This window comes from Procambarus clarkii, chromosome 50 (assembly GCF_040958095.1).
Source record: "Procambarus clarkii isolate CNS0578487 chromosome 50, FALCON_Pclarkii_2.0, whole genome shotgun sequence".
Taxonomy (NCBI): domain Eukaryota; kingdom Metazoa; phylum Arthropoda; class Malacostraca; order Decapoda; family Cambaridae; genus Procambarus; species Procambarus clarkii.
The window spans coordinates 13,427,734-13,443,906 of NC_091199.1; the positions used below are offsets into that span (position 1 = coordinate 13,427,734).

The window sequence follows — 16,173 nt, forward strand, 5'->3', positions numbered from 1 at the left end:
ATATGAACGCTGTTACGTATAACATTAATGAAAATTTTACATACAAAAGATTACAAATTGTATTGAATAGTTTCAGGAAACATGTCACTGATACTTACTGTACTTGTGGCGTGTGTGCTAGGCTCTCATGTTGAGCTGCACCACCAGGGCGGTCTCCAGCCTCAACATTCTGCAACTGCTGCACAATACATAATGTATTGTGCAGCAGGAAATGGCCTTCCAGACCTTCATGCATTGCAGCAGGAAATGATGTTAGGCCTAATGTCCCTGATACATGATCCAAAGGCGAACATGAGAGTGTTGGTCGCGTTTAGAGGTGTTGGGTGGGTGAGGGCTGTCAGTTTCTCTTCAAGACAGCAGAAGACTGACTGCTCTTTGTTCCCATCATGTTGAAGCGATCTTAAGACCCCACGGCGAATGTCTCTCAACATCAGCCTTTCTGCTCACAACTTGGGTAAACACGTCAACAAGACATGTTATATTAATGAAGTCTTCAAGTATTCTTGTACGATAATCCAGTGACACAACACAATAGGCTTTTGACTCTGTGCTTTGAATGAATGCCTGGGCTCGAGGGAAGTGCTGTTGATGAGTTCCGGAACTTAATCTCGGATATTCCATTTTGTTTTTCAATTTAATCAGGTGATTGCTTGAACCCGATGTCAGTCATGTGACATCACTGTGGAAGTTATTACAAGGTTAACACAATGGAACAAAAAATATAGAAAATTAAATTAAAAACTTAAAACATTTATAAAAATGGTCCACATGAACCCAACGTTCATCAAGAACACCAGCCCTCCTCATAAACAAAGACCCAAAGACCATTCCATGCACCCGCCAAACCTCCTGTTTACGAATGAAAAACGATTTGCACACGACTCTCAACTGCTGACGTTCGAACACTTCCGGAACAAGTGCTTCGCTGACGAATTTTGTTCGAACCACAACGCTGTAAATGCTTCACCCACGTACTACAAATACAAATAATCGCCAACAGAACCTAAACACCTAACCTAACCTATGCCTATATATGCACAATATGCTAATATATTATAATATAAATTTATATGTGAGAAAATTCCTGTTTTGCATAACACCTAACCTAACAAATGCCTAAATACACACAATATGCTAATATATAATAATACTAATTTATACATGAGAAAATATTTAAATTGCATACTCAGTACGTTAAAGTTTAGCAATGTGTTTTTTGGGGTTGGCCGTTGGATGGAATGAACATTCCGGGTTGTGGGCAAATGGAAATAAGCACAAAGGCACATTAGCGTTTTATATCACAACTTCCACAATCACTAGTACCGGAACAACTGATCAACACCATCCAAAACAATCAATATCCAGTCCTAACAACAATTGCCTTACCATCACCCACCACAACCACGATGAACAACTCGGCTCTCCACAACCCCCCCCCCCCGACCCAATGAGTACAATATCCAAAGACTAACATTGATTCAAAATTAACTGGGCAACTAGCATTCAATAGGTCACATATCAACCGTTCCCCCACGGGTTATTCACGACAAGCTGTCATCGTTAAATATCGTCCACTATCATCCTTCACCATAACCCCCCCCCCCCTCTCTGTCTCTCTCTCTCTCTCTGTCTCTTTCTCTCTCTGTCTCTGTCTCTCTCTCTCTCTCTCTCTCTCTCTCTCTCTCTCTCTCTCTCTGTCTCTCTCTCTGTCTCTCTCTCTCTCTGTCTCTCTCTCTCTCTCTCTCTCTCTCTCTCTCTCTCTCTCACAACCATGGTAAGGCTTAAGTTATGTGACGAGCCGTGTGGCGGGGAACTTCCCTTCCTCCTTTTATTTTGTTGTTTTGTTTTCAGTAAAGAGGATGGAGAGGCACAAGGGAAGGGAAGGCTTAGAAATGGGAAATATAGTGAGAGTTATGATAGCAGATGGGCTGTCCACTTTGCCCCCTCCCCCCCCCCCCCCCCTCTCTCTCTCTCTCTCTCTTTCTCTCTCTCTCTCTCTCTCTCTCTCTCTCTCTCTCTCTCTCTCTCTCTCTCTCTCTCTCTTTCTCTCTTTCTCTCTTTCTTTCTCTCTCTCTTTCTCTCTCTCTTTCTCTCTCTCTCTCTCTCTCTCTAATGCGAGCGCTGTTTGCATTATCCATATTCACTAGATCTTCAATTATTGTTAATTACATACTGTTGCAGCTGGGTCTTGTTTTGTTTAATGGTTTGTAGTTCGTTGTGCACGTTATTGGTGCCTCCTGTACCGTATTTTATTATTAATATCCGCTTCATGGGTTTAATTCATCTCGTTCTTAATTCATAACACCTTAATTCGCACCAGAATTTTAAAACGCCTCCACTTTTCAGGCCAAGTTGTGTTTTTCATTGTCTTGTTTTTTTTTTGCTTTTTGACATTCTTTTGTTTTCTTCATCTCGTGTGTTTTATCCATTCATAATATATATAAGAACGCATTGCTGGCGTTGGTGATCTCATATTATTAACTTTGTTCCTATTTTCTTACTCTCTGGATTAAGAACAATTAAGTTACGGAAATTCATGATAAAGAAACTAGTGATTATTGAAGGGTTTATTTTCTATAATGGTACGTTCCACATACGCTATATGTATAGCTCTACACACACACACACACACACATACACACACAGTAATGTGGTGGAGGCTGACTCCATACAGTTTCAAGTGTAGATATGATAGAGCTCGAGAAGCTCAGGAACCTGTACACCAGTAGATTAACAGTTGAGAGGCGGGACCAATGAGCCGAAGCTCAACCCCCGCAAGCACAACTAGGTGAGTACATACACACATTTATCCAGCACTAGATTTATCCAACCTTTGTCGATTACTAAATTTATCCAATCTTTACTGCATCATTAAACTATCCAAGCTTATTCTACCACTATATTTCACCAAGCTGTATCTTAAACCATTAATTTACTTTCCAGTACAAAGCTTATTCAGAACTTTATCAATCACCATATTTATATAATTATCAGTTACTGACTTCCTAAATTATGGCTCTATCCATCCACCTTCTTACATATCTAGGTTAGCTTAGCATTTTAAAAGCACCGAATCACCTTCTGCGGTTGATTGTTCAATAAACCCTTGAACTATATGTTTAACACATCTCTCACCCTGTCCATGGAGGACAGAAGAAAATGTATATATGCTGGTTAGCATTGTAACTGTGTGGCCACGTCTGTGGTAGAAAATAATAATAAAAAAAAACTTCTTAAAATATTAATTTCTACAATCTTGAACTTTATCCACATGGAGAATGATCTAGACTTTAACCAACACTGAAGTCGGCTCACGGTATCTTTAATGTGTTGTTGGTCCACAAAACAAAACATAACACAAAATGGAACAAACAAGTTTAGCATTGTGTTATGTATTGACTTTTTTTTAGTTTAAGATACTTTTTACCCATATTCTGATATTATGGAAAGCTACATTGATTCACCATTTATCTACCATTAGTGGTATCCTTAATTTTATCCAAAACTAAATTTACTCACAATGGTGAGTAATAGATTTTTCTGTGTGTTAGCATTCACTATATTTTTTTATTTTTTTTTTTGTCAAAAAACTAAATTGAAAAAAAAATGATTTTTTTTTGTCAGAATTTTTTGTCAACTTTCTCTTAAGCCTCAGTGTTTATATTTTCCAAAGTTCATCAGCCTGTGGTTTAAAGTTATGTTCTTTGTTCTTCACCAACTTGTTCTCATCAACACCTAATTGTCTTTATCCTTTTGGCCTATTGTGTGTAATAGTATATCACACATTTAATTAGTTCATTTTCCATTACTATCTCTAAATTACCCATAAATATCTATAATTGTAAGTTACTTAGCCTCATAATCCATTCATTGTATCCATATATTCACTATTTACCCATTTTATCCATTACCTGTAATTCACTTTAACCGCATTATCCATCACTGTTTTTATTTGTACTTTCAATGTTATTTGACCCCTTCACCGTAGACTAGATCAATCCGGTAAATCCGACCACCACAAACCGTAATCCTAGTTAAAATCCCTCCCGAATCCATTTAATTAATAATCCACCATGAACAACGTAAAGTCAGTGTCATGGTATTCCTTAATCCTTCTCAGACCTTACAGGCTCGTAAGCGGTTCCTGGTTCGAACCCCGATCGGGACAGAAATGGTTAGACGAGTTTCCTATCACCTAATGCATCCCTTCACCTAGCGGTAAATAGGCACCCCAGGAGTTAAGTTTGTTGTGGGGGAGGCGGTGGTCCTCGATATAAGCCTCGTATATTTATATATATATACAAGCTGCCTCCCCCCCCCCCCCTTCTGACACAATAAATTATTATTATGTCTAATCCCCAAAGTTTGTGTTTTGAGAATGGTTGAGTTTCTCCACTAAACAGAGGTTTGTTACTTCGTTCTCTCTCGACGCTGTCGGTCACGTTTTTTATTGTTAACGTTTCTTCGTTAACTACGATAATTATTGGAGTTCTGTGAGGGTTGGGGGTGAAGAGGGAGGGTTGGGGGTGAGCGGATAGTGTGGGTGAAAGGTGTTGGCTTGTTAGTGAAGATAATTACTTGGGGTGGCGTGGGTGAGGAAGGAACACTGGCTGGTGGATTGCGTGATTGTACGATATGGCGGATGGGATTGGCAAGGAATGGATTACGAGAAGGGGGCGGGGTGGGGATTAATGATGACAATCTTTACACTAAACACTTAGAAACACTAAAGATAGTGTTGTCAGACACTATTAGTTAGCAGTCCCCCGTGGCGAAGGATTAATAAGGACTTGTCTGGGTACAAATGACAGGATGAACAACCCAGCGGGTTTTCTTCCTATTGGGGACTGTTGTACATGCTGCTATGGTGGTGTGTCTACTCACAAGATGAGTGGCGCTGCCCAATAAACTCGCCCCTCGGGGCAAAATTTAAAAAAAAATAAAATTTGCCCGAAACGCTATGCGTGCTAGTAGCTCTACAACAATGTAAGAACTCTTGTATATATATAAGTAAATACTAAATAAAGACTAAATAAATATTAGTGTTATATTGCGGCCATTGACGGTGGTGTAATAAGGGCGCATGTGAAGAGATGTTATGGTTCTCGACCGAGGCTCCTGGATTCGATCCCCAGGCGGGGGACAGAGACGCTTGGGCACTTTTCCTTTCACCCTGACGCCTCTGTTTACCTAGCAGTAAATAGGTACCTAGAGTTAGACAACTATTGTGGGGTTACATCCTGGAAAGGTCTGTTATAGGTCTACGAAGACCCCGATAAGCGTTACAGACTTGCTGTACCCAGTTACAGGCGCTGTAAGGTGAAGCACACCACGTGTGACACATGTGGGTCAGGTGTGTGAGTGTGGAGTGTGACAGTGTTGTCAAAATATGTGTAGACGATGTCAGGGAGGAACGGGAGCTGAAGGAAATACGAAAGTGGGAAGAGGGGAGGGGTCGGACATGCTTGTGTGCACTCTAGTTATTGAAGATTGTCGTGTTTTTTCTTTCACTGTTACGTGTGTGTGTGTGTGTGTGTGTGTGTGTGTGTGTGTGTGTGTGTGTGTGTGTGTGCGTGTGTGTGTGTGTGTGTGTGTGTGTGTAGTTCTCAAGGGGTCAATTATTTTGTATTCATGGATTTTGTCTAATTTGTTTCGTGTGTATTCGCGTAATTAGCTGTTAATAGTACAATATTCATACGTGTGATTTAAGTACTTGTATCGACGTCTTCCCCCCCCCCCCCCTCACCAAGGTCGACGTCTCCCCCCCTCACCAAGGTCGACGTCTCTATCACCCCCCCCCCCCAAGGTCGACGTCTCCCCCCCCCACCAAGGTCGAGCTACTGACCTGCCCCAGGATGCAACCCCTCAACACACTGACTCCAGGGTGCCTATTTACTACTTGGTGATCAGTTGCATTAGGTGAAAGGAAACGTCCACCAACAGTTTCTTTACCGCTCGGGATTCGTGTCCGGGATACCCGAGTGCGAGTCGAGAACGTAGCCAACTGTACCACCGAGACCCTATATAAGTGTGTGTGTGTGTGTGTGTGTTCTTGTAGGGCGTTTTGAGTTATTAGGCAGTTCATAAAATATATTTAATTTTAGTGACGGAAGGACTATAGTTAATGGGAAGAAACTCCTAGTGATCACGATGAACAAAAATAAATTTGACAAAAATCACTCTTATGCCTTCTTATAGAGGGACGAAATAAAAAAAAAAAAACAATACTAGCCTTCGCTCTCGCAGTCACTGAGAGATATGTTCTGTTATAAACGCATTTAAGATACCGAATCAAACTCCTTTAAGACAAAGAATCCTTGTTAGCTGTTGTTTAGTAAAGCAGGTTACCAGAACACTCTTCTCAGGTACACATTAACCACACGTGTGGCAGTAAGCTGCGGGCTCTCCGTAGCCCGTGCTACTTGGAACTTTGTTCCGGGTGGCAAATCTTTAACAAGAACGTGTGGGAGTACAGTACTGGTTGAAGGTGAAGATAAGACCGTATGAGTACACTTTATTACTTTCCAGACTAATGATTGGCCACGTGTGGTTATTAACAAGTTTGACTAAACCTTAAGACACGAGATCATGTCTATATGCCAGACGAGACATGTCTGGCATATTGGGGTGGGTGGGGATGGGGGGGGGTGAAGGGAAAGTGGTTCTGGGTGGATGGGGCGGTCTTAGCAGCACGACCAAGGTGGAGGTTGGCCCAATAACCTTCGACTGGTAGAGGTGTGTGGGGGTGGAGTAGTCCCCCTCCTTGGTGGGGGGAAGGGGGGAGTGGTGCTCGCACAGTGGTGGCGAAGAGGAATGGAAACAACGGTTTTGGCTTCACTTGACAACAGTTTGCAGAAGATCAGCAGTTGAAGATGTTGGGGGGGGGGGGGTTTATGGTGCGGGGTAGTGGTGGTGAAGGATTGGTAGGGGGAGGGGGGGATGTTAGTGATGGAGAGGGATGATGGGGTTGTTTAAGGTTTGTAAAAGGCAAGGAAGGGGTGGGTAAGAAACACTTCTCACTCTCTAGGTAACGAATGTGAGCCTCTCTACCCCCCCCCCCCCCCACACACACGTGTGTGTGTAGGTGTGAATGTGACGAATGTGTAACGAAGGTAACGAATGTGAGCCTCTCTACCCCCCCCCCCCCCCCACACACACACACACACACACACACACACACACACACACACACACACACACACACACACGGGAAGACAAATTCTTCAATCAGAAAAGGAGAGAGAGAGACCTGTGCGCCTACATATGACCTCAATCAGACCAGAAGCCCACACGAGCAGAATAACAACCGCGGCGTATAACATACTGGCCAACATCGCCGTGTCCTTCACAAACTAGGACAGAGCAGCTGTCTGATCACTATAAATATAGCAAAGGTGAGACCCACTTTTGAATATGCGTCCCCAGCATGGAGCCCTTATCTGATAAAAAGGACAAGGAGAAACTAGAAAAGGTCCAAAAATATGCAATGAGACTGGTTCCTGAACTGAGGGGCTTGAGCTATGATGAAAGACTGAGAGAACTGGAGTTTACTACACCGGACGAAAGGAGAGATAGGGGAGACATGATAATAACATAGAAGAGTCTAAGGGAAATTTACAAAGTAGGCACACCATTGTTCAAAGCTAGGAACAGCGGAACGAGAAACTAGAAAAAGTCCAAAGATATGCATCTAACCTATTCCAAAAAGCGGAATAGGTTAGTTGCAGGAGTCGTTGAAGCTAATTCCATTCAGAATTTTAAATGTAAATATGATACAAGCATGAGAAATGAGTCATTGCATTAGTCTAAGAACGTCTGTAAAGCGGAGCTAGAAGCCTAGCTCGACCCCTGTAAGCACATATAGGTGAGTACACGCACGCGCAGACACACACACACACACATTACCAATTGATTGACAGTTGAGAGGCAGGACCAAAGAGTCAAAGCTCAACCCCCGCAAGCACGACTAGGTGAGTACATATGCATCAAGAATGTTACAAAGCAGTTTTACGGGTTTGGTTGAAGGCTGCACGGAGGAGTCTAGGACTGAACACACACACACACACACACACACACACACACACACACACACACACACACACACACACACACACACACACACACACACACACAATCATCGCGAACAACTATACACGTTTGCCACCAATTCACAACCCCATTCGTTAATTATTTCGCTTGTATAATCCCTAATCCCTCACAATCCCGTTACTCCATTTTTCCAGAGTAACCAACATCCCCTACACGCTCCACACTATCCCCATGGACTAGCACACCTGTTCCTTCACCCCCCCCCCTCCCTTCCCCTTTCCGTCCGCCTGTCCACCACGCATTTGATGACTATCCCATCCGTTCCCGCGCTCGGCCCCTGCCCACCTCGGGCCCGAGCTCCCTCGGCCGTTCGTCTAGAGTCGAACCAAAACATCAGCTGCCGGATACGCTTCAAATAATTTTCAATCCTATCTTCCACGGGCGAGGGGGGAGGGGGATTAGGTCAATAGAGAGGGTATTATAGAAAAGGGAATGGAGAATAAGGGGACAAAGAGGGAATTAGGGTAATGGGGGAAGGGGGGAATCGGTTTAGGGGAAGGTGTGAAGGGGAAATGAAGGGAGACTTTGAAAGGTTTATCATGACTGTAAACTTTGCGTTTCCTCCCATTGGAGAGGTTGATGATGGTTTGCATGCCATAGGGTACCTTGGTATACACTGTATGGGACTGGTTTACACTGTAGAACACTGGTATACACTGTAGAGCACTGGTATACACTGTAGGGCACTGGTATACACTGTAGAGCACTGGTATACACTGTAAAGCACTGGTATACACTGTAGGGATCACTGGTATACACTGTAGGGCACTGGTATACACTGTAGGGCACTGGTATTCACTGTAGAGCTCCGGTTTACACTGTAGAGCACTGGTATACACTGTAGAGCACTAGTATACACTGTGGTGATCACTGGTATTCACTGTAGAGCACTAGTATACACTGTGGTGATCACTGGTATTCACTGTAGAGCTCTGGTTTACACTGTAGTGATCACTGGTATTCACTGTAGAGCACCGGTTTACACTGTAGTGATCACTGGTATTCACTGTAGAGCACCGGTTTACACTGTAGTGATCACTGGTATTCACTGTAGAGCACCGGTTTACACTGTAGGGATCACTGGTATACATGGTAGAGAACACTGATATACATGGTAGGGATCACTGGTATTCACTGTAGTGATCACTGGTATACACTGTAGAGCACTGGTATACACTGTAGAGCACTGGTATACACTGTAGAGCACTGGTATACACTGTAGAACACTGGTATACACTGTAGAGCACCGGTTTACACTGTAGGGATCACTGGTATACATGGTAGAGAACACTGGTTTACACTGTGGGGAACATACAATACTGGTTTACACTGCAAATACGGAAATACGAGGCAAGTAACGTTGTACGGAACAGGACAAGTGACAGTATAGGTAACGAGACAAGTAACGTTATATATACGGAACAGAAGACCGTTACCTTGGGGTGAGGGTGCTTACCTATGAGTGAGGACAGGGGAGGGAAATGGCAGTGTGGTTAGCGACATGATTGTCAGGATTGATTTAACAATTTGGTGGACATTTTTCTTGTCTAAGAGGAGATAGAGGGGGTGGGGGGAGGAAGAAAGTTTATATTGAAGCCAGGCTTGAGTTATACTATAAATCACACACTCGGAGATAGATATATATAATTATATATCTATCTATCTCTCCAACAAAGGCTTTGGGGATGAAGGCGTGTGAATGCGCCTGGCGTAGCTCCGTCTGGCGTACTATAAACATAGGAGAGTCCCCACTCTGCCTCGTGTCAGGTAGGTGTTTGTGTGAATACACACACACACACACACACACACACACACACACACACACACACACACACACACACACACATGTGGAGTCTTCTGTTGTAAACATTGGTACAATTAAGGGGGTACTGAGGGGAGGAGGGGGGGGAGAGGGGACCTTTAACGTGTGAAGATTTTTGAATGTTTTGGGGTGTGTGGGGGAGGGGAAGGGGGAAATATTACCTGCCTCTTCCCCCTGTCCCTTTACGTCCCTCCCCCACCTTCCTTCATGGGTAGGGGGCATCTTAGGTAGTTAACTCTTTATCTCGTGCCTTTGTGTCACATTGCCAGGGCAGACTAATGCCTTTACACACGCATATTCCACGCACCGAAACGCCTCTTAATTTTTTTGATTCGCACGTTGACGTCATGTTTTTTTCCTTACTCACTTCTTGTTTTTGTTATCCGGTGTGTTTAACGACACTGGTCACTGTGTAATCGGACGATAGAGGTGTTGTTCCACCGTAGGAGCGAGTTTTGATATCCTCTCGTGAATCACCACTCATCCGTATGGGAGGAGCATGGCGCACGTCTCCACCTTTCCACGGCTGCAGGCACACTGATCCAGCCACAGCTCGACTTGCAGCGGCAGGGGTGGCTGGCGCACTCACCTAGTTGTGCTTACTTAACAGTGGCTTCGGGAAGTGAAGTCTCTTAACCATGTTTCACTTCTTGCGTTCTAATCTAATTCAACTCATCTGGGATGAGGTTAAGCGGGGCCTGGAGGTGGCTTCCTCAACCTCTTCTTTCACAGCATTCCATTTGTTGACCAATATAGGCTACGAGTATTTCCTTACATTTCTTCTAACACATTTAACAGTGGTCTTACTTTCTCTCAATTCAATGAGGCTGGCCTTGTCCTCCTTGCTTACTCCCTTGAGCATCTTGTAGGCTGTGATCATGTCCCCTTTATTTCTTCTCTGGTGTTGTGTGATTTAGTTGTTTCTGTTTCTTCTCTTAGCTTAGCTCTCGTATTTGACACTATAATCTTACGTTGTTGTTGTTAAAGATTCGCTACCTGGAACAAAGTTCCAAGTAGCACGGGCTATGGTGAGCCCGTTATAATCTTACTGTAAAGTGTTCACTTGTTCAGTAGCGGTGGTTGTGTAGAGTTGTTGTGGTTGTTTAGTGTGGCGGTGGTTGTGTAGAGTTGTGGTTGTGGTCTATTTTGGAGGCTGGTTTAGGTAAGGGTAATAAGGTGGTATTATCATTACAAGGTGTGTGGGTTGAATTTAGTAATGGTTTAGTCATGCGTGCTAATTAATTGTCTGGTAAGTTAGGCTGTTGTTGCTTGCAACTTGCAGGCAGACATTAGTTCTGTTGCATGCTTGTTCGGGTGCCCATTAAAGGTGTTCATCAAGTTTACTATTGAACATAGAGAAATTGGCAATTCCCATTACATACAGATGACGGGCGTAGAGAGGCCTTGTACAATTTAAATATGCTTCACTTATAGCACCTATTACACCCCATTTTCTGGATGTGGATTACAATGAACAGTATAGTTCCAACCCATTTTCTACGGAATTGACCAGACCGTTAAATATGCGACGTACTACCAGAGATTGATTGATTGAAGATTAAGCCACCCAAAAGGTGACACGGGCATGAATAGCCCGTAAGTGGTGGCCCTTTTGAGCCATTACCAGTATCAATAGATGATACTGGAGATCTGTGGAGGTGCGACTGCACCCTGCGTGACGGGAGAGGTCTCCCGTGTACTACCAGAGATTAAAGCACCGGTATATCGACGTTTTCCATGAACAGCCAGAGGTAGGTTAGGTGGGTTGCTTGGGCTCGTACCCTTTCTGGTCTGGCAGAACGGTGACAATTTTGACAGCGTGTCAACCACAGAGACCGAACTGGTCCTCCGGCCAATCATCTTCGTGCTGTGATAGTTTGTCCTCCTCATATATAAATTATATAAATATATTTGTTTATGCAGTGACTTTTTCGCGTTTTTAAAAGTCCAAGAATTTTTTCTTGGCAGAATTTTTTTTTGGGGTGGAATTGGGATTTAAAGTTTTGTTCCACACTGTTACGGCCCTCTCGGGTCGCAACTAGGTTCGTACTCTGATGTTATTAGAGTAAGTTGTATCCGGCCCCAAGCCAGTAGTGGCTTTCATGGGGTGAGATCCGTGACGCAAGTAACTTAAAGGGGAAGGGAAATAAAGTTAAGAACTTAAGATTATAATTATTACCATCACCAAATAAATAATATATAAAAGAGTGCACAGGGGGAGGGGTATTAACACTGTACAGGGGAAATACACAATCGTCTTCTGAAGACTCTGGATCCAACTTCTCGGTGCTGAGTCCTCGGTGCTTTCGTGGTCTCTTGACGAATCCTTCGACCAAGCTGAGTCTACCCTGGCCACAGGTCAGCCAAAACACAGGTCCACTGGGGGGCACCACCGTGGAGGCCGTCAACCACAAGTCCAGCAGGTCTGCTGGCAGGTTCTGGATCAGCCACGCTGGTCAGGCCACTCCACGAACGATACTAGGGTAGCGCCCTAGTCAGGAGCCTCGTGTGATACCACAAAATCACTCTCCTGTCTTCAATACCCCAGTGGATAATCGTCTCCAGCAGTCGGTCCCGGGTAATCCTTCTACTGCCACTCCACTGGCAGGGTAACACCACAGTGTTCTTCCGGGAGGCGACTCACAGCTGCTACAGCAAAGCACAAGGTATGGGGACGGCTGCCTTGGGTAGACTGACTCAACTTCCATCACAGCAGTCCCAGGTCGACTCTGTAAGCAGACACGTCATCAATAACAGGGACACTAAAACACCTAACTTACAGGCTCAGACACAAACGCCCGACATATCCACTCCATAGATGGCGTTGTAGTCTGAGCACCACCTCACCAGAGGTCAGCAGCGGCGGTGTTGTGAGCTGCACAGGACTGGAAACCGGCCCTTGTGGCCAATACTCGTCGTCCTCACCAGGTGTCGTCGTCCGTTTGGAGGGGGTTTCGGGAGCTGACCCACAGATGGCGCGGTCGTCACTGCTCCGTGCTCGGACGCTGGATCCGGGTCCGTAACACACACTTCCTGGGGAAGGGACCTATCAGGGGAAAGCGTATACCAGTGCGATTATATAGCACTGGGAAGGGGGTCAGGATAAGGATTTGGGATGGGACGGGGGGGGGGAAGGAATAGTCCCCAACCACTTGTGGACGGTCGGGGATTGAACGCCGACCTGCATGAAGCGAGAGTACTTAAGCCCAAATCGTGTGGAGATGATACACGTCCGCTCTGTTTACATCAGTCTAAAGTGGATTATGGCTGTCCGGCTTACTCGTCTGTCTCTCCACCACCTCTGGTGCCATGTGGCAATCCCCCGTCCTGTCTATAGCAGGGTTGCCGTACGTGGTTGTCGGAGGAGGTGCTGACTTCCGGGCTATTCATACCCGTGCCACCTTTAGGGTCGCTTAATCTTTATCAATCAATCTGGATGCTGACTGTTCAACACCTGTTCTTCTGTGACGGCTTCTCCCTTGTGTTTTCCAGATTACATGTCACATCCCACGCTGGGATGTTCGCCAGCAGAGTTGATATCCTAGCCTAGCCAACGGAGCCTAGCACTCCTAGCTTAGCCAACCGAGCCTAGCACTCCTAGTCTGCCTCAGCCTAACAGCAATATTTGCAGTTTTGGCGAGGATAATTTAACGTTGTTTTATCTAACCATCTTGAGTACAATTGTACCATATATGTTTGACGTCATACAGTGGGTGGCTGTTCTTTTATTGTGTGTACACATATGGCGGTGCATATTTGGAAACAGGTTTGTAGTATAATAGTGCAAACAGGAACTTGCAGATCCATTGTTTAACACAATGAGATGTGTCACTACGAAACATGTGTATTGTGGGTAGGGGGGGGGGGGAAGTGACGGAATCTCAGTAAACTAACAGACGGCTTGACAGGTATACTTGGCTACAAGTATCCCTGGCAAGGTATACTTGGCTACAAGTATCCCTGGCAAGGTATACTTGGCTACAAGTATCCCTGGCAAGGTATACTTGGCTACAAGTATCCCTGGCAAGGTATACTTGGCTACAAGTATCCCTGGCAAGGTATACTTGGCTACAAGTATCCCTGGCAAGGTATACTTGGCTACAAGTATCCCTGGCAAGGTATACTTGGCTACAAGTATCCCTGGCAAGGTATACTTGGCTACAAGTATCCCTGGCAAGGTATACTTGGCTACAAGTATCCCTGGCAAGGTATACTTGGCTACAAGTATCCCTGGCAAGGTATACTTGGCTACAAGTATCCCTGGCAAGGTATACTTGGCTACAAGTATCCCTGGCAGCTCTTCTCTTAATTATATAAAGATTCTAAAGCTTTTTTATAATCCTGAAAAGTCCCCATATCTAAATATTTTATGTATTAGCAAAAGACCTATCTTGAGGTAATCTTGAGATGATTTCGGGGCTTTTTAGTGTCCCCGCGGCCCGGTCCTCGACCAGGCCTCCACCCCCAGGAAGCAGCCCGTGACAGCTGACTAACACCCAGGTACCTATTTTACTGCTAGGTAACAGGGGCATAGGGTAAAAGAAACTCTGCCCGTTGTTTCCCGCCGGCGCCCGGGATCGAACCCAGGACCACAGGATCAAAAGTCCAGCGTGCTGTCCGCTCGGCCGACCGGCTCCAGGTGGCATTATCATTATAAGATGTGCAGGTTAGATGAAATTGTTTATGTAATAATCTCCGTTGAGGTCAAAAAGCACCTTTTGTGCCCTCTGTAATCCTGTTTGCGCTACCGCTCACAGGATGAGTATGTGATCTATCAAATCACACTGCATATACACCAAGATGCAGAGTGTGCCTCTGTATAAATATTCCCGTTTAGTGATTTTGTTGCTGTTAAAATTCGCTACCTGGAACAAAAAGTTCCAAGTAGCACGGGCTATGGTGAGCCCGTAGTGGGCTTGTTTAGTGATTTGAGAATGTATAAGTTTAGTACGGCCGGACTGATGTACTGCTATTGAACCGTTTTTAATGGAAAAAAAGACATGTACACAAAATATACAAACTTAGATATATAGAATTTGATGATGAATCCAGGTGACAGTTGCTGACCAAGATTTTTCTCTTTCTTTACCTGTGATAGTGATGACGGACAGTGGTTGACGCGCGCGCTCTCTCTCTCTCTCTCTCTCTCTCTCTCTCTCTCTCTCTCTCTCTCTCTCTCTCTCTCTCTCTCTCTCTCTCTCTCTCTCTGTGTGTGTGTGTGTGTGTGTGTGTGTGTGTGTAGAGGAGAGAGAGATCGCACCATCCATGCTGAAGGAAGTACCAGCATCTTGTGAAATGTGGGAAAGTTTGTACCTTGATAAATACTTGAAAGGAGTTTCTGCAGCATCCCTAACAATGGAGCCAAGTTATGAATATACTGGGGGGGGGGGAGCATGCACACGCACACACACACACACACACACACACACACACACACACACACACACACACACACACACACACACAAATGTAGATATGATAGAGCCCAATAGGCTCAGGAATCTGTACACCAGTTGATTGACGGTTGAGAGGCGGGACCAAAGAGCCAGAGCTCAACCCCCGCAAGCACAATTAGGTGAGTACAATTAGGTGAGTACACACACACACACACACACACACACACACACACACACACACACACACACACACACACACACACACAGTCACTCCTCCAAGTAATTGCAAACTTCTAAGGATTTATCTACGGGGGGAAGGCAATATATAAGTTTAAATAAAACAACATGTAAAGACTGTAGGGAGCACTTTAAATTCATTTAAAAGTGAAAAGATTAATAATTGTCGCCTTTTCGGAGGAAAAACAGTAACTCGTTTTCTTGCCACAAGTTTGTTATAATCTCCACTTCTCGCATCTTTTCGAACACACTTCCAAAAAATTACGTTGTGTTCAGTGAATTCGTTGGGTCTGAACTACTCCATCCTCCTGCTTAGACAGTACTTTTTGTAGCTATGTGCATCATAGGAACATGACGTGAAAGGCTATTAGATAGTGGAATTTGGTACTATACCCTTTATACATTTGTCACCCATGCAGCAGGACCTGCTGCATGGGTGACAGCTTCTCCTCCATGTCAACCTACCCTGGCTTTGTGCCCTGGAGAGGCCACTCCAGACCGACAACCAGAGCGCAACTCCACAGTCTCCTGAGACTGAGGGATGCCCACTACCCTTTATAAAAGTTCGGAAAAAAACAAAAACAAAAACAAAAATTAAATATTCCAAGG

At 44.6% G+C, this 16,173-nt stretch overlaps 1 protein-coding gene and 1 long non-coding RNA gene across 4 annotated transcripts in view; one reads left to right on the forward strand and one right to left on the reverse strand.

Moving 5' to 3' along the window:
• LOC123772665 (uncharacterized) overlaps positions 1-10,467 on the reverse strand; it is a 103,500-nt gene extending 93,033 nt beyond the window's left edge. For all 3 annotated transcript variants that reach the window (XR_011222559.1, XR_011222557.1, XR_011222558.1), the window contains exon 1: positions 10,299-10,467. This is a non-coding gene — a long non-coding RNA (uncharacterized lncRNA). The remainder of the gene's footprint in view (positions 1-10,298) is intronic.
• The window catches only part of LOC123748468 (multiple PDZ domain protein), a 1,300,933-nt gene that overhangs the window by 854,807 nt on the left and 429,953 nt on the right, over positions 1-16,173 (forward strand).